General features: G+C 36.8%; 1 long non-coding RNA gene and 1 pseudogene across 1 annotated transcript in view; one reads left to right on the top strand and one right to left on the bottom strand.

Moving 5' to 3' along the window:
• Nucleotides 1-1,256: 1,256 nt before the first annotated feature.
• LOC144457554 (uncharacterized) overlaps nucleotides 1,257-18,531 on the bottom strand; it is a 29,269-nt gene continuing 11,994 nt past the window's right edge. Inside the window, exon 4 of the long non-coding RNA XR_013486961.1 lies at nucleotides 1,257-1,836. This is a non-coding gene — a long non-coding RNA (uncharacterized LOC144457554). The remainder of the gene's footprint in view (nucleotides 1,837-18,531) is intronic.
• LOC110197617 (X-linked retinitis pigmentosa GTPase regulator-like) lies at nucleotides 4,607-17,821 on the top strand (annotated as a pseudogene).

The raw sequence follows: 18,531 nt of genomic DNA on the forward strand, positions 1-18,531 counted from the left end.
TGCTTTCAACTTATTATACCCTCCTGAATATTAGCAATAGTGTAATGAAGCTAAAACTGAAATATAAAAAGCATGTTTCCTTCAAAATCTGTTATTCAGTTAGCTGACTTGAAGGAGCAAGAACAAGGGATTTTCAGAGTGAAGGTATATACAAAAAATAAGTTAATCAAAACTTGAATTTAGCCTTGAAGTATCTTAAGGGCCATATAGAGAGCCTCAAGTCTTAATAACCAACCAAGAAGCTCCATGGTTCAGTCTCATTTTTCAGAGGAAGCACACCTAGAGATGATAAGTTGCTGAATTTTAAAGCAAGTTAATAGATGAGGCATAGCTAGAACCCAGGTCTCCTGATTCTTAGTCCAGTTTTTTGGATCCTATGCTCTAGACCTGACAGCTTTGATTCTCTTTCATGAAAATTCTGCTTTTTGTATTTTGTTCCCTACCCTTTCCACCCCTTTCAAATCAAAGTCACTTTAGCAATGGCAGAAAAAGTATTTGATTCTAAACCAGGTCAGTAGATATTAGAAATTCCTGTGTCTTTAAGATATATCTTCAATAGGATTAAATTTTTTTTCATAAAATATGTTGCCTACCTTAAGAAATTTATTTACAGGGAAGCTTATTAATTTAAAATAGCAGGAAGCTAATTATGAATTAAGTTTCATACCTTTTTTTTCCTTTCAGGGAGTCACAACTAAAATTTGAGAAAGGTGGTAGCTTTATTTGTCAGGTGATTGATTATTCCCCCATAGTACCTCACAAGATCAATTTTGTTAAACTTCTTGTCGAACAAGTCAAATAAGCCTACTTTTATCTCTTTTTGTCCTTGCTCAGTAACTTCTAAAGTGTCCAGTCTCTTTCCATATTCCTTTAGCCAGTCGAACTACTTAATTCCTAGTGTCAGGCCAAAACAAAACAAAACAAAACCCTTTCTAAATAATTATGGTATTAGAATCAACCTCCCCCACAAAACTCTGTTAATTTCTCTTCTCCAAGGAATTCAGTGCATTCAGCAAAATGAAGAGGAAGAAAACCAAGACAAGCAAATTGTAGGTGTCACAAGCTTATTACAAAATACAGCATATGTATGAAATAACAGGTTGCTCAAGGTTATAAAACATTAAGAAATATTAATAAGTAGAACAAAGAGAAAAACATGTCAATATAAACACACGGTTTTTCCAAGTGGTTTAGCAAGACGGCTGATGAAGCTAGTATAGAATTAATTGAGAGTACTCAATAAGAATTGTGCAGAAATTTAAAATGTTACCTAATCAGTTTCCCTCAACTTTGTGCCCTTGAATTCCGCCCAAAGTTCAAGCCATGCTTTGGGTCAGCATCCATTCAAAACCACAACTTATGAGCCCTCACCAGTGTTTTCTCTTTTGTCAGAATAAAACAATAAATCAGAGGACACAGTTATTCCAGGCAAGCATTATTTAATTAAACAGAATAGTAAGGTAAAAAACAAGAAATTCTCCTCCCCTCTTCCCAAATTCTCTGTTCCCTTACATTTAAGACTATGATATTCCACAGATTCTCATGTCAATTGGAGAGGAAATCATTCATAAGGAACACATATGGAAGAGAGAACAGGCATAAGGAACACATATAGCCAGGGTAACTTAAGTTCCCATAGATGTATCCCAACTGGAAGATTTCTCTGCCTATGAGCTGCCACTAATGATGGTATCTGTTGGTCTGGAAGTGTCATTTAATATGCTGAATGCTGCCTCTTCCACTGAGCTAGGAGTTGATAGTGTCATTTGTTGGACTATTTCTCCACTTCACTGCCATCTTTTGGTCATCTGCTGAATCACAGTGGCTAGTTGATCTCTGCAGGGAAAAGCCAATCAATGGTCAGTTCTTCTTGTAAATAAACCAATAGCCTCAAGAATATTCTGTACATTTTCTGAGTCAAACACACAGCTTCAGCCAACCAATTAGCAAAAACCTTTAGGTCGTTTGTCTTCTGAATTGCTTTGTTTTTGCATTAGCAACCACTCACCTAGGCTAATCTCCATTGGGACTGGGGTGAAAAAATTCCTTTCAACTTCCCTCCTGCTCTTGGCTATTATTAAGTGCCAGGTCCATACAAATTATTCTGGGACTTAACAGAAATAGATGGCTGATAGTGGGGCAAGGAATCTTTATCCTGCATTCTTGTATCAGAATCACAATCCTTACTAGTTACATTGGGCAATATGTCTTTTTTTTTTTTAATAGCCAAATGATTAAGGTATTCTATAACAGAAGTGTGCTCTGTTGACCAAAAAAAGATCACATACTAAGAAGTCCACAACAAAGATTGGAATCTAACTTTGGGGAACTGAGGATATGAGAAAAAAAGACTGTGAGCCCTTAAAATCAGATTATATAAACAACACAAATAATGACACATTAGTAAAATGTTTTTAGTTTACATTCAGAGAGTGGCGCATTAATCATATTCATTTACTACTCCCCAGAACACCATCTCCTCCCCAACTAGACTCAACAAGTTCTTCTTTTCTGCCTTATTGGTCATGTTTGACCCTCTTGACACTATTTTCAAGGACAACAGTACCAAGGATTTTCACATGCCACATATATGAAAGGTTAACTATCAAAAATTAACAATTCATCAAAAACTTTTAAATGCAGGTGATCTAAATAACGTAATGATAATTCATGAACATTTATGAAGTACTTACTACTACTCAAGGTATTGTGCTAAGAACTGGGATATAAAGGCAAAAATGTCTCTGCCCTCAAGCAGCTTATATTCTCCTGGAGGAATACATATAACATGCACAAATAAATACCAAGAATATATTAAGGAATACAAAATAATTTCAAGAGGAGGAAATGTTTTAAAAAAACTGGGAAGATCAAGAAAATTTTTTTAGTAATTGGAGATTTAATTTTTAAAACTGCTCATTTGAATTTCCAACGTTTTATACTGTGACAACATTATAATTTGTTTTCAAATGGGCAAGTCATTCACACAATGATTTAAACATATCAAAGATCAATCCTATTTTTAAAATTGACTTGAATAACTGATTTATTTTTAAAATGGCAAAGTAAAATCTTAGTAGAAAGATAACTTTGAAAAAAATGTGGTTCATATCTTTTAACTGTGTTCCATCATGAATATAAGAAAATGTATACATATAACAACTGAATATAAATGAGTACCCCAAGTAACTATTCCAATGTTATATGGAAGCAAAAATTACATGATTAACAATATGTCATCTTATTAAAACCAGTTAGCTACATTTTCCATCATTTTTTCCTTTTTAATAATTCCCAGACAATTGTCTAGAAATACTTTTACTATGTTTTCATTTTCAAGAAGGATCATTTTTTTTTTTTTAGGCAATTGGGGTTAAGTGATTTGCCCAGGGTCACACAGCTAGTAAGTGTTAAGTGTTTGGTCTAAGGTCGGATTTGAAGTCAGGTCCTCCTGACTTCAGGGCCAGTGCTCTATCCACTGCGCCACCTAGCTGCCCCAGAAGGATCATTTTTAAAAGCTTGCAAAATGCTCCAATCATATACTTTCACAAATTCCATGTGAATGAATGACAATAAGCATTTGATCATGTTGAGAATAGGCTTAGTTGATGACAGCACAAATAGTTTTCATATTCAGTTTAACAAATATTAATACGAATGGCACTGTGATAGGCGCTGGGGTACCAAGATGAAAAAGACATGTCCCTCCCTCAAGGAATTTATAGTATACTAACAGAGATAATGACATCTTACACAAATGAACATAATACAACATAGAATGTGAGAATGGAAAAGGAAAGATAAGGTAATAGCATGGCTTTAAGATCTATAATGCCATTATAATGGTTCCAAAAGAGGACCTGAACTAGAGTCTTGGAGAGGGGAGAAATGAAGAGGAAAGCTATTGAGGGAGGATTAACAGGACTCAGCAATTAACTAGATGTGGAGAGGAGAGAGGAAAGATCAGAAACTTGGGGTCCATCCACAATTACACATATGATAGTCTGGTTGAGGAGCAATCAGGCAGATAGGAGGAACACCAAGAGAAAGCAGTGTCACGAAAATGCAGAAAGGAGAAAATGTCCAAGAAGAGAACATGCTCAACAATTTCAAATGCTGCACAGATGCCAAGAAGTAAAGGGACTGAGAAATGTCATTATATTTGACATTTAAGAGATCGATGGTAATTCTGGAGAGAGCAGTTCAGTTGAACGACATGTAAGCAATTGGATCACACAGGATTCAGAAGAGGAAGTGGAGGCAATGGGTGTAAACTACTGTGAACTCTTAAAATCAGATTATATAAACACCACAAATTATTATGTACCAACACTATTATGATAGTTCCAATGAAAATTAAATAGGACCTGAGCTAGAGTCCTGGAGAGGAGAGTGATGAAGAGTAAAGCTTTATTATGTTAGGCATTTGGCTGTGAAAGAAAGGAGAGATAAAGGTGATAGAGCTTGAGAGGCTGATAGGATCTAATGAGAGTTGTCTCAAGATGTGGAAGACAAGCATCATGAAAGGAAACAAGTAGATAAGGAGATGCCGAAGATTAGGATAGGGATAATAGTAGGAACAATCTGCTGGAGAAGATGAAAGGAGATGGAAATCAATGAACGGCTGGCCTTGGTGAGAAGGGCCACCTCTTCATTACAGACTGCTGTACAAGTGGAAATACTAAGGGATAAAGTGTGAAGAGGGAATATTTGTATATACTCTGTATAACCTGTTTGTTATATGGGCTTTCAGGGCATGCCCACCTTCAGAAGCCTCATGGGTTAGGATGACCCAAAACAAAGGCCTCATATCTCATTCCCTCCTGAAATTATCCAATTGATTCTGTGCCTTTTTAATCCATCCTATTTGTAGTTAATTCATTTTCTCCTATAACTTGCCCAAGTCATGTTTCTTTGTCTCTGAACTTAATTCAGAAATTTGGCTGGCCTGTAATAAGTTTTGAAATCCAGTTCTCCTGTTAATCACTGTTCTGGTCTTCTGTCAGGGAAATCTGTTACCCTTGGAGGAGGCAGGTAGATATCAAGGAGTCTGATCTGGTTTGTTATCCAAAGAACTCTGGTTTGCTATCTCTATTTTTTAAATTTATTTTATTTTGAACTTAAGAAATAAAACAAACATTTCCATAACAGTAGAATAGGAAAAAAAAAGATGAGTACACATGAAACTCTAAATCTATTATGTACAACTTGCTATTCCTTTTAAATATATAATGTTATCATGTAACTTTCTTCTTTTTTTCTTCCTTTACCACCCCCTCCACCCTAGAGATGGCTACCATCAGACACAAATATGTATGTGTGTATGTATGTATGTATGTATGTATCTATCTATCTATCTATGTAAAATCATATCAATTCTTTCTCTAGATGCAGATAGCATCTTCCTTCACAGGTTCTATGCAGTTAATTTGGGTATTTATAATAGTCAAAATGACTTAATCGCTCAAAGTTGTTCTTAAAACAATACTGCTGTCACTGTATACAACATTCTCTTGGGTCTGCTTATTTCATTATTCATTATTTCGTGCAAGTTTATCCATGTTTTTCTAAAATCAAACTCATCATTTCTTATAGGACAGTATTCCATCACAATCATATACTAAACTTGTCTAGCCATCCCCCAATTGAAAGGTATTCCCACAATTCCCAATTCTTTGCCAACACACAGAGATGCTATAAAATATTTTCGAACTCATAGGTTATTTTCCTTTTTCCTTAATCATCTTGGGAAATCGACCTAGTAGTGGTATTGCTGGTTCAAAGGGTATAGGCAATTTAACAACTCTTTGGGAGTAATTCCAGATTGCTCTCCAAAATGGTTGGATCAGTTCACAGTTCCACCAACAGTGAATTAGTGTTCCAATTTTTCCACATCCATTCCAACATTTGTTGCTTTCCCCTCCAAATCATTTTAGCCAACATGATAGGTGTAAAATGATATCTCAAGGTTGTTTTAATTTGTATTTCTCTAATCAATAATGATTTGGAGCATTTTTTCATGACTATAAATTGTTTTGATTTCTTCATCAGAAAACTGCCTATTCATATCTCTTAACCATTTCTCAACTGGAGAATGACTTGTATTCTTATATATTTGACAAAGTTCTTCATATATTTGAGGTATTTATCTGAGAAACTACAGAAAAATTTTCCCTAATTTTCTGCTTTCCTTCTGATCTTGGCTATATTTATTTTACTTGTACAAAACCTATTTAATTTAATGTATCTAAATTATCCATTTTACACCTCATTCTACTTTCTATCTCTTGCTTATTCGTAAATTGTTCATCTATCCATAAGTCTGATAGAGGTCATATGTTCCATGTTCTTCTAATTTTCTTGTAATATCTCTCTTTATATCTAGGTCATGTATCCATTTTGACCTTATCTTGGTAAATGGTGTAAACAGGGGTGGGGAACTTGAGGCCACAAGTGGCCTTCTAGGTCCTTGGATGCCGCCTTTTGACTCGGTCCAAGTTTTACAGAACAAATCCTTTTATTAAGGAGATTTGTTCTGTGAAGTTTGGATTCAGTCAAAGGGCCACGCCTGAGCCACATCTGTCCTTGAGGCTGCAAGTTCCCCACTCCTGGACTGTAAGAAATGCTCAATTTCTGCCAGACTGCTTTCCAGCTTTCCCAGCAATTTTTACCAAATATTGAATTCTTATCCCCAGTGCTTAAATCTTTACACTTGTCAAGTACAAGGTTGTTATAGTCATTTGCTACTGTAAATTGTATACCTATTCTGTTCTACTGATTTATCTATTTCTTTGCCAGTACCAGAAAGTTTTGATAATTACTGCCTTATAATATAGTTTAAGATCTAGTACTTCTAAGCCTCCTTCCTTTACATTCTTTTTCATTAGATGCAGCTGGACTCAAACAATGAACGTTTCTTAGTCACAGAAGAGGAGAGGGGTCGTTGCCAGCCCTCATTCCCAATTTCCATCCAATCATATTTACCTCCATCTATGATGCTAGCCTTTCTGTTTTCTGTAGTCTCTAAAACTATAAAAGAGAGCTGTCCCCCTAATATGGGATCTTAGTTTTGCTGGGGAAGCTGAGGTCCTATTTATTGGTAAATTTATGCTTTACTAAATTGAACATGCTTGGAACTTTGTGCCTCAGTTTACTGTAATTTCAATAGCAACACTCTTAATCTTCTGGCCTAACAGAGCAGAGGGAGAAGGGAGTTACAGATGTAAAACAATTATCAAACCAAAGTGGTGAAAGGAGGCCAGAAATTCTAGGTCAGCTTGTAAAACAGATATGAACACCAAGGGCAGCACCAAATTTAAATAAAAGGTCAACTGAAAAACAACACAGAGAAGGATAACAGAAGATTAGAAGCCATATCACTTCACAAATAGTGAAAAACAACAGAGGAAGCAACTCAGCAGAATAACTTAGCTAAGCCAGATTAATCCAAAAACTTATATAGATGAAAATGAAGAAGGGTAACAAAGATAACATGAAATGGAATAGATCTATCAGAGTTTCTGTAGTGATTTATTCTCAAATTGACGATGGTATAATCACCACCTAATCAATCTCATCTTCTAAGTACTCAATATGTTATGTGAAGAAATGGAAATAACATTGAGTAAGGAAGAAGAGAACTAAATAAGGAAAAGTAGCCACAACTGGCCTTCACGCTGGAAATAACAAGGGCTGGGCTGCAGCCAGCTTTATCTTCACTGTGAGCATTTATTCGTCAAAAACTGGCAATCACCACAAATCAGGTCTTAATTTATTGTTTTGTCGATTGTCTAAATTTAATAAAGTGTTAATAATGCAGTTTAAACACAAAATTGTGTATGCATACATTTTTCACTACAGGGTTAAGCATTCATCAGCACACCCATATACTGCTTTACAAACCTTGCTTAAGCTCAGCAGTTCAGTAAAAGGCTCAGCAGATGATGACATCACCAGACTGGATGCCTGGTGATTATTGGCTAATAATCATAATAACAATAACAGGCATTTATGTAGTGCTTTAAGGTCTGCAAAATACTTTAAATCCATTATCTCTTTTGAACCTTATAATACCCCTGGAGGCAACATAATTTTATAGGCCTCAGGGAGGAATTTCCAATTTTGTTGAAAAGGATATGATTCTGGCACAGCTAGGTGGCGCAGCGGATAGAGCACCAGCCCTGAAGTCAGGAGGACCTGAGTTCAAATCCAACCTCAGACCAAACACTTGACACTTACTAGCTGTGTAATTCTGGGCAAGTCATTTAACTCCAATTGCCTAACAAAAAAAAAAAAAAGAATATGATTCCAAAAGAATGGTAAAAACAGTGCTATCATTCTAAAAAGGTGACCAACAAGACCATAACAACTAGGACACACATGCCTCATTTCTCATCTCCAAAAAAATCCTTATGAGAATAGCTATGCATATAGCTATGCATAAGGGAACAGGCTGGCTGGCTTTCATATATTATTTTCTGGAGGTGATTTATCAGTTCTTTGGATCAGTGATTTGTTTTCTGTTTTCAGAAATTTTGGGTAATTTCCTTGTATTATTTCTTGCATTATGGTATTCAGGCTTTCTGACTTGTAGTGTTCTTCTGGGAGACCTCTAATTCTTAAGTTGTCTCTATGCATCCTAACTTCATGATCAATAAATTTTGTTTGTATGGATATCATGTTTCCTTTTAATGCTATTGCCTTTTGCTTCTCTTCTTCCAGATTGTCCTTTACTACTATATATTTGCTATCCCAGTTATTCTCTCCTTTTTTTCTTTGGCCAGATTTGCCACTATAGATTCAAGTTCTTCTGTTCTGTTGTGTAGGCCATAAATTCTGCTTTCTTGATGCTTATTTATAACTCTTTTAAACCATTCAGGAACATCCTAATACATAGCTCAATGCTGTCTTGGGAGTCCATAGGTGCCTCATCAGGTGTTGATTCATTTTTTTTTGTCTTGAAATATTTATTCATAGATGCCTTGACTTTTTTTTTTCCCGCTGGTCTGGAGGCTACATTTCCTTCTGTTATTATTATCTGCTTCTGCTCACAGTCATCAACTGGATTTTCTTCCTCCTGGGATATTTGGTAATTTCAGTCTTTTTTCCTTATTTTACCCTACTTACCCTATTATGACTTCTTCCCCTTTGATAGCAATTTCCCTGTAGGTTGGGTCTTAAAGCCATTTAGCTCCTCCTGTCACAGTAAGCAAGTTACATTTCATCTCCATCAGTCAGGTATAGTTCACATCTATGTTCTCCCCCCCAAATGGGTAACAGAATCTCTTTCTGAAAGGCATTCAGTGAATGTATCATATCAGGTATAGCACAGTGTTTTGAGGTTTGTTATTTTTTTTCTGTTTACCACAGTGACTGAGATGGCTAGGTGGCACAGTGGATAGAGTGCTAGGCCTGGTGTTAGGAAGACTCATCTTCCTAATTTAAAAAACTGGCCTTAGACACTTACTAGCTGTGTGACCTTGGGCAAGTCATGTAACCCTGTTTACCTCAGTTCCTTATGTGTAAAATGAGTTGGAGGAGGAAATGGCAAACCATTCTAGTATCTTTGCCAAGAAAACCCCAAATTGGGTCATGAAGATTTGGACATGACTGAAAACAACTGAAGAGTGAACCACAGCGACTATATAAGATTCAAAAGCCTCACAAACATACATATAGACATATACATATATATACATATATACACATATATACATACATACATACATATATATGTATGTGTATATATACATATATATGTATATATATATATATATATATATATATATGATAACACATACAGAAAACATAAAACTCATCTATTAACCCACTGCACTCCTCCTTAAAAGTAAAAGTGCTTAGTGGAACTAAGGAACAGATATTTCACTTTTATGTTCTTCTCAGACCTGTATTGCATGAGCATCTCATAAGGTGAGGATCTGTTGGATAGCTGGGGCATGGCTCTCTTTAGTCCATCAAGTTCAGGACGATCCTGTCTGTAGTCACTTCTAAGAAACATATTATTGCAGAAATCACCTACTGCTGGGCAGAGGGCACCTGATTCTGGAATTATGATAATACCCTCAAATTTTACTGCTGACTCTGAATATATCCATTTCTTAGAATTTCAGATTGCTGGCCTGTACTCTGAGAAGAAAACAGAAAGCAGAAAAAGCTAGCCTGGGACTGGAGTTCTCCTAGGCAGACACATGTTCTTGCTACCATATACTTGTAAAAAGGAAACAAGCATTTATTAAGCACCTATTATATGCCAGGCACTGTACTAAACACTTTATAAATGATGTCTCATTTGATCCTGATAATAACCCTGGGAGGTAGGTGCTATTATTATCCCCATTTTACAGTTGAGAAAACTGAAACAGAGGTTAAGCGACTTGCACAGAATCACACAATAACACAGTGTCTGAAGTAAAAGTTGAACTTGGGTCTTCCTGACTCCAGGTCCAGTGCCTCTGTCCCGTGTCACCTAGCTGTCTCTACTGGTAGAGAAATGGGGTGGAGATGGGAGAGAAATCCCTTCCCCTATTTTTGTGGAAGTCTGAGGGAGAGAAAGCACTGGAAAAGAGAGTAAGAATTGTTTCTCCTCAACTCTTCCATTAACCCATAGCTTGGATGGCTCTTCCAGGTTCGGTGGCCAATAATTTTCAACACAACCACACACAGGGGCCAATCCAGGAGTGTCATCTCAAGCTGTGTCATCCCAAAACACAGTACCTTCAGCACCAAGCTAGAGCAGTTGTTCAGCTCTATAAAAAATGCTTCCTTTCTGACAAAAGTCTATGCCCTATACTTTATCAAATGTGTTGGGGGATGTAATTGATATTGATCTACAATCCCATCTGCAAATGTAGCACTCCCATACTTTGGTGAATCTGCCGTCTCACTGATAAGAATATTCCCTCCAGTTACACAGATCACAATCCATTCACACCTCACCCGATGAGACTCTTTGTCTATGTCTTTCCATAAATTTTCCACAAGGGTTCTGACTAAAACCACTGGGGCCTTCCTCAAATTCTTTTGATACATCTTTCCAATATTTTTTTTAGTAGTCAGTGTAGATTCACTATTCTTAATTCTGCTTAAAATGAATGCTATGCAAAAGGGAATGAAGAAGTTATGAGGATGGGAAGAATTCAGTCAAGGAAAGCTTTCGGAGTAGGGACATTCTGAGCCTTTGCATTTTAGGATAGTGTACGTCTGGGGAGCTATTTCTAGCAATAGGTTCTCAAAGCATTGGATCTTGTCTATGATCCTAAACCAGGGGTAGGGAACCCGTGACCTCGAGGCCACATGTGGCCCTCTAGGTCCTCAAGTGCAGCCCTTTGACTGAATCCAAACTTCATAGAACAAATTCCCTTAATAAAAGGATTTGTTCTGTAAAACTTGGACTCAGTCAAAAAGCCACACTCAAAGGCCTAAAAGGCCACATGTATCCTCGAAGCTGCAGGTTCCCCACCCCTGTCCTAAAGTATGGTCTCAAATAGAATGGTAGCATCTTTTCTACTTTGAATGACTGAAAAGTCAATGGAACTAATTGCTTAGTTAAGCACTTCTTGTTTATAGATGATAGTTGAAGGTGAAAGTTTCCTGTACAAAGAGGCAAAATATTTCAATTCTTTTAGAAGTTATTTTGCAATCCTCAGTACTTTGCCAATTTTGTTTCATTTGCTTCCTTCTTCTGCTTAACGTTTACTATACATCTGTGTAACTCTGATTTTTTTTGCATTCATTAGACTCTCGGCAGTTTAGAAAGCTCATTATTTTGACTCAAAGTACAAATGAATCAGGAATAGAAGTCAGTTCACTGACTTATGGTTTGAAGACTCTTTCTATTTCATAACTGGGGCATTTTTCAACATCTCTCCCATTCATTCCCCATGATTTCTGAAAAGTTACCTAGAGTGATGTAGCAATCATATTCTCTAGTTCTTTAGGTATCCTAGAATTTAGTTAACTTAACTGTGGCACCTTGTACCTACTGTTTCATTTCACCATGTCACTTGTCTTCGACTTCAACATCCCCTTAGCCATTTTTATTTTTGTTGTTCCCAGTCCATAGATCATTCTCTTTGGAAACAGGGAAATAAACCAAAATAAAAGTTTTGTCTTTTTGTGCCTTTCGTTATCACTGTCTTAACCATTTAGAACAAAGATTTATCCCTTCTGTGCTCTTCTTCCTGACCCCAATATACCTTAAAAAGACCTTTTTTGGGTCCATTTTGGGTACTGCAATCAGCCCAGTATCAGTGTTCCAAGGATCAAGAAGTGAACTGTGGTTCCAGAAGGAGATGTAACCTGACTGGAATACTGAACCCAGAGCATACTCACTGCAGTGGTATTTGTGTAAAAAGACAGGTATCAGTCGTGATGTGAAAACAGAAATGGCAACATTTGACAGCTGTTTGAATACGGCGGGGTGAGAGGGTGAGTTGGAGATAATGCCAAGATTACAAACCATGGAGACTAACAGAACGGCGGAAGTTTGGAAGATGGATGGGTCTATGATGAACAATGATAAGCTCTCTTTTGGATATGCTGAGTTTATGCTTTAGCATGTCTAATGAGCAATTGGTGATACGTGATTGAAGTTTAGGGGAAAGACAAGTGCCGGATGTATAAATCTAGCAGTCCTTGGCATAGATATGATAATTAAACCCATGGGAGTATCTGAGTTTACCAAAAGAGAGGAGAAGAATAGGGGACCTAGGTCAGCACCTCGGTGAACACCCCACATTTAGGAGGTATGATTTGGATGATGATTCAGGAAAGGAGACTGAAAAAGAGCATTCAGATGGGTAGGAAAGAGTAGTGTCACAAAATCCCAGAGAAAAGAAAATATCCCAAAGGAGAATGTGGTCAATGATGTCAAATGAAGCATAAAGGTTAAGAAGGGTGAGGACTAAGAAAAAGCCGTGAGATTTGGCAATTAAGAAATAACTGGTAACTTTGGAGAGAGCACTTTCATTCAAAGAATGAGGTCAGAAGCCAAACTGCAGAGGGGTGAGAAATGAAGGAGGAGGAGGAAGTGGAGATTTGAGGGTAGAAAATTTTTTCTAGGAATTTAACTGAGAAAGGGATATTATATCTGTAGGATGAAAGACAGAGAGAGAGAGAGAAAGAGAGAGAGAGAGAGAGAGAGAGAGAGAGAGAGAGAGAGAGAGAGAGAGAGAGAGAGAGAGAGAGAGAGATTTTAAGAAAGTATGAAGTTGAGGTTGTAATCTTTTGGAGAAAACAAAAGTGATGGGATTAAGGGTACATATAAGTTAGCTGGCCTTGTTAAGGAAAAGGGCCGTGTCATTATCATACACTGGGGAGAAAAAGGAGTAAGGGATTTTATCAAGTGGGTTTAAGGAAAGAAATGGAGAAGAGGGAATTCATATCAAATAGGCCTAATTTTTGAGTAAAGGAGGTAAGGTCCTCAGCTGAGGTGGATGGGGGGTGAAGGTGTGGGGAGTCTGAAGAGAAAAAAGAAACTTTTGTGGACAGTGAGGTAGGAAATCAATTAGGGAAGGATTAAAAAATTGGCTTGTTGGAGTGAGACCCCATTGAGATAACTTCCTCCAGCTCCATTCAGGAGCACATTCCTTTTGACAAGGGATGACTATATTATAAATGACAGACAGATTTTAGAGTAGAGGACAATGTGCAGTGGAATTGGCTAATTATGAGGTAAAGATGGGAAAGGGAGGGGATTTGAGTCAGAGCAAGGGTAATGTCATAAGAAAATATTCATGAAGGAAGGAGATATTGGAGGTCTCAATGAGAACAAAGAATGGATTTAGAAGTAGGGACCTTGTGGTATCTGGCTTTGTAGACATAAGTAGACAGATTTTTTCCCCTTCCCCTCAATTTTCAACTTTAAGTTTTTTTGACCAACTTTCTAAGACTTTAGCCAAATATATTTTACCATACTTCATTAGATACATTCCATCACTGACTCTCATTGCTATATTATAAATTATGTTCCAGAAATCTGTTATCAGAAACCCTCTTCTTAACTAACTCTTAACTTCTCACACCTGCCTTTCTTTTTTGAAGCCTCATCTTCAAGTGGCATTGGTCATGAAAATACTACTTGTATTCTTAAGGTCTTCAGTTTCATGTGGAGGTCTTAACATCCACAGCAATGCTTTCTTGCTTGAGGTATCTTTTGTCTCCAAAGCAAAGAGGTTCTTCATTTCACAAAAATTTATTAAGTGCCTACTACATACAAAGGGACAGTTTCATAGGCTCTAGACATAAGATAGATATAGCAAAAAAAAAAAGTTACCAAGGAGCTTATGATCTAGTAGGGGGTAAGAAGTACACAAATTATGATGCAAGAAAGAGATAACTGAAACAGAGAAATTTAAGCAAAGTAATATGGTAAATTTGAAGAAGAATTTACTTATGATGAAAGTTACTAAACTGTCCCAAAATCCTTTAAGAGAAAATTAATAACTATGTGGAAAACATGACCAAATAAGTTACATGGAGACCTAAATTGACTACAACAGCAGTTTTGTACAAAGTATCTGGGGTGTGCATAATCTGTACATGTGTGAAAGCCTCTAGCCAAACCACTTACTGTTGTGTTTCTCTGAATATCATTGGGTTTAAGCAGATTCTCCTTTCTTGCTACTTATATGAAAAAGATGATCCTGAAGTGACAACAAGGATTCACCCACTGACATTCCTCAATGTGAAAGCCAGCATGTCACATCTTGCTGTCTTCTCACATCCAGGCTAGACTAATAATTCTGACATCCCTCCTCAGGTGTATTTTTGTCAAGCCTGGCCCTGTCCTGACACTTGCCTTGTCTATTCTATCTCCCTCCCCACTATTTTTAGACTGTCAAAATGGGTTGATTTTCTGAACAGAAAGAACAATGTGATTATCAAGGTTCATAACATCTGGCCTGAATTCCTGAGAGATTCAGTGTTCCTTTTCCCTACACAGCTTCATATATGTATTAAGCAAGCCCATGTCCTACTGAGTCACATGACACATTCAGTTAAAACTGCATATATTTTATGTTCTTTGCACCTGCATCTCAAAATGTACCTTTACATTACCTGGGGAGAGAAAGAACATTACAAATGCAATTAAATAGCCCAACTTTTAATTCTTGAGTTTCATATTCTTGTTAGGTTTCATGTCTCTAAAAGAGAAATCCTTCCCCATTTTTCTATCTCTGATGTCTGGTTTTAGATGAGGACAGCTGCAACATGAAATTTTCAGGGAATGTTATACAGCATTTTGAGCACACCATCAGTGTGATGAGTGAGCACATGTGAGGCACAGCTTCAGATGCCAGCTGCTGAGGAACTCAGGAGAGCACAACAGGGTGTAATCTACTCCTTTCATCCATATTTTTTGGGCTTGTTAAAAATATTATGGGAGCTTCAACAAGACAAATTTGAGAAGTTAAAAAAAGGTATCTGAGAACAAAATATGGATTTATGGACCATAATTTGTAAGAATAATGGCCAGTGATGAAATATGAGTACGTGTATATATACTATATGTGGTTGTGTTTGTGTACATATAGTCTAGAGGAATGAAAGTCCTGCTTAGAAACCTCTCTGCTTTTATTTCTCTTGCTTATTCCTTTGGTATGGTTTAGAAACTGTCAGAGACAGCTTTTTACTGAGATGGTGAAGTTATGCCTAACATGGAAAAGCCCAAGGAACTGAATGACATCTAATGCACAGTCCAAATAGAAATTGGACTCCCTGGAGATCATTCAGGCTCTTTTTTGACTTTTTAGGGAAAATAGGTTTGCAGAAAATATTCTCAGAAAGTTTTGGTTAAAAAATGATACAGCACATGAAGATGAACAGAAAATAGTCCACTTTACATTCTTGGCATCGACAACTGGGGCCAGTTAGGATTAGGATCACAGACAACAATCAGCAAGCCAACTTGTATAAAACTTGAAAATTTTAAAAGCTTAAAAAGGAAAAATTTGCTGCATATGGAAGGAATCACCTCTTGGTATACACAGAAGGAAATGTGTATGGCAGACTGACTTAATAGTTAAGGGCAGTTAGGATTTGGTGACACTGAAGATAGAACTACTTTTTATCCAGTCAATGTTTTAAAATCTAACACAGGATTAATCAGCTACCTGCTAGATCCAACACTTTAACTTCAATAACAGAGGGCAGGGAATTTTTTATGTGGGGTGACAATTCTGAAGAACAGATTGGTCTAACAGATGAATCTAATCTGTTCCTCTGTCAAGTGTTTATTAGAAATGACCTACCTCCTGGATCTCTTGTGCATATGACCATTCAGTCTTTGTCACAACAGAGTGTTCTCTGTTTCCATTCCAGAGAATGAAAAGTTAGGTCTGTCGTCTGAGCAACTGAAAAATCACAGAATTCCCCAAATGGTTCTTGGAATTCCAGGGAAGGTGAGGCATATAGAAGTTTTAACAGAGGAAGAAGTATATACATTTGGCCTTAGGCAGTTAGGTTCAACTGAATTTTGGCACTTTTTTAAGACTTCAGTACCAAAGGTTATTGAACATCAGAAACCCATTCAGCTTTAATATCAGATACAAGCCATATGTATACATTTGGAGATGGTTGACAGGAAAAATTAAGACTGGACAGTTTGTCCCCACACTGATCCATTTTTTTCAAGATGTATAGTCTATCTGGTTGCTTGCAATGGATGCCACATTCTAGTTTTTGCTACTCTGAGGCTCAGAAAATCTGAAGAAATTACAGAAGAAGTCTTCAGCAATGATCAGCCATCAGGAAACACACTACACTGAAAACTATTAGCAAGGTCATGGAAAAGAGAAAGGAAAAATTCACCAGAGCAACTTGGTCAAGTGATAAAACCTCCATTGGAAGTTCCTTTCAAACCATCACTACAGGTCTCCAGTAACGCATTCCCTCTCAGGTTCCCTATGAACAACTGTCCTGGAGCAAATACAAGTAATGAAAATGACATTGTACAGTTAACTGAACCAGATGAACCAACTCAAGGGAAAGAAAAAGTTCTTCAGCAGCAAAGTCAGAGCATGTAAATGAGCCGAGAAGCCTTGGAAACACTAATGATGTTCTAAATATGACACAGACAATGAGCTTGATCCCAAGGATCAATCTTTCAAGACTGACACCAATACAAAACCAAAAAGATTATTAGGAAGATGCAGATGAAGAAACAGAGACATCAGAAACATCTAGATGACAGAAGCATAGAAGCTAATTGTAAATATACACGTAGAGGTAAACAATGCAAAAGATAAACCTGAACAAAAAATCTCAGAGCAGCAATTAAACAAAAACAGAAAGAACCAAAATGACACCATGGCTGAAATCATTAAAAAGGAATAAAAAACTGAGCAAGACAAACAAACCATTCAAGAATACAATGGAAATCAAAGAGGAAACACAAGTGAATGTATGCCATGGAATTCAGAAGCCCAGGAAGACTGTATAGCAGCACCAAATAGACTTTTTTAAAAATCATGGAATTTTCCCTTTTTAAGAAAAAAAATCAATAAGTACAAAATATGTAGAGTACTCTTCAAACAAAGTCTAATGGTACAACTGAAGAAGCAAAAGCGATAGATCAAGCAAATAATGTAAAAGAAACAAAAGATGGAAACTAAAACCATATAGGGCAAAGCTATGTAAGAACTTTATCAGCTAATCAGGACAGTCAAAGCCATGTACAATTCTATAAATACATATTGTTCACGGTCTCCAAGCACATACTGAAAGTTTTACTTGAAAATAATTGTGATTTCTGAAAGAAAGGTGCTAATAAGGGACTTTTAAATGTAAGTTAATTATTTGTTTTCTTGGGGTTTTGACAATGTGACCATGATATTGGTTCTTATTTCTATTAATAATTTTAATAGAAGAACACATTTTAAAATCCTACTGAAGTTTTATGTCCTTAATTGTTCAGTGTTGTAACAAAATATCTTTTATGTGAAAAAAAGCTAATAAGCTCAGTTTTGGGCATACTGATTTTAAGATATCTATGAGAAATCCAGTTTGAAATGTCCAATAGGCAGTTGAAAATTCAAGCCAGGAGGTCAGCAGAGATGTTACGGATGGAGAAGCAGATTTGAGAATCATCAGCTTAGAGAGGATAATAGCACATCAACACCTGTTGATCAGTGCACATCAAATACTGACCATGTCCAAAATACCTATATTCAGGCAAAACAGGTTTTCCTGCATGGGGGTAATGGTTCCCTTCCTGTTCAGAGTAACTTTTTTTTTTTTACAACAGCATAAGGCTCTTCTAACATTCCCTCCTCCCTAGTACAAGCACCCAAGGGAGAGGGTGTCTCCACTTGTTACCTTTTATCCAGTTACTTTTTGACTAGCTTCACTAGGTTTTTCCCCAAACTAATCTGATCATTACCTTTGTGTGAGAAATGCTCTCATAGCATAAAATGTCCAGGTACAGTTTGAGGAATTTTCTCCCTCCATTGGCTCATGGGTAACCAAAAAGCCTATAGAAATTAAGGCATGGTACCTCCTAGCATACTGACA

The sequence above is a fragment of the Phascolarctos cinereus genome, unplaced genomic scaffold, assembly GCF_003287225.1.
Source record: "Phascolarctos cinereus isolate Bilbo 61053 unplaced genomic scaffold, phaCin_HiC Scaffold_5;HRSCAF=322, whole genome shotgun sequence".
Taxonomy (NCBI): Eukaryota; Metazoa; Chordata; class Mammalia; order Diprotodontia; family Phascolarctidae; genus Phascolarctos; species Phascolarctos cinereus.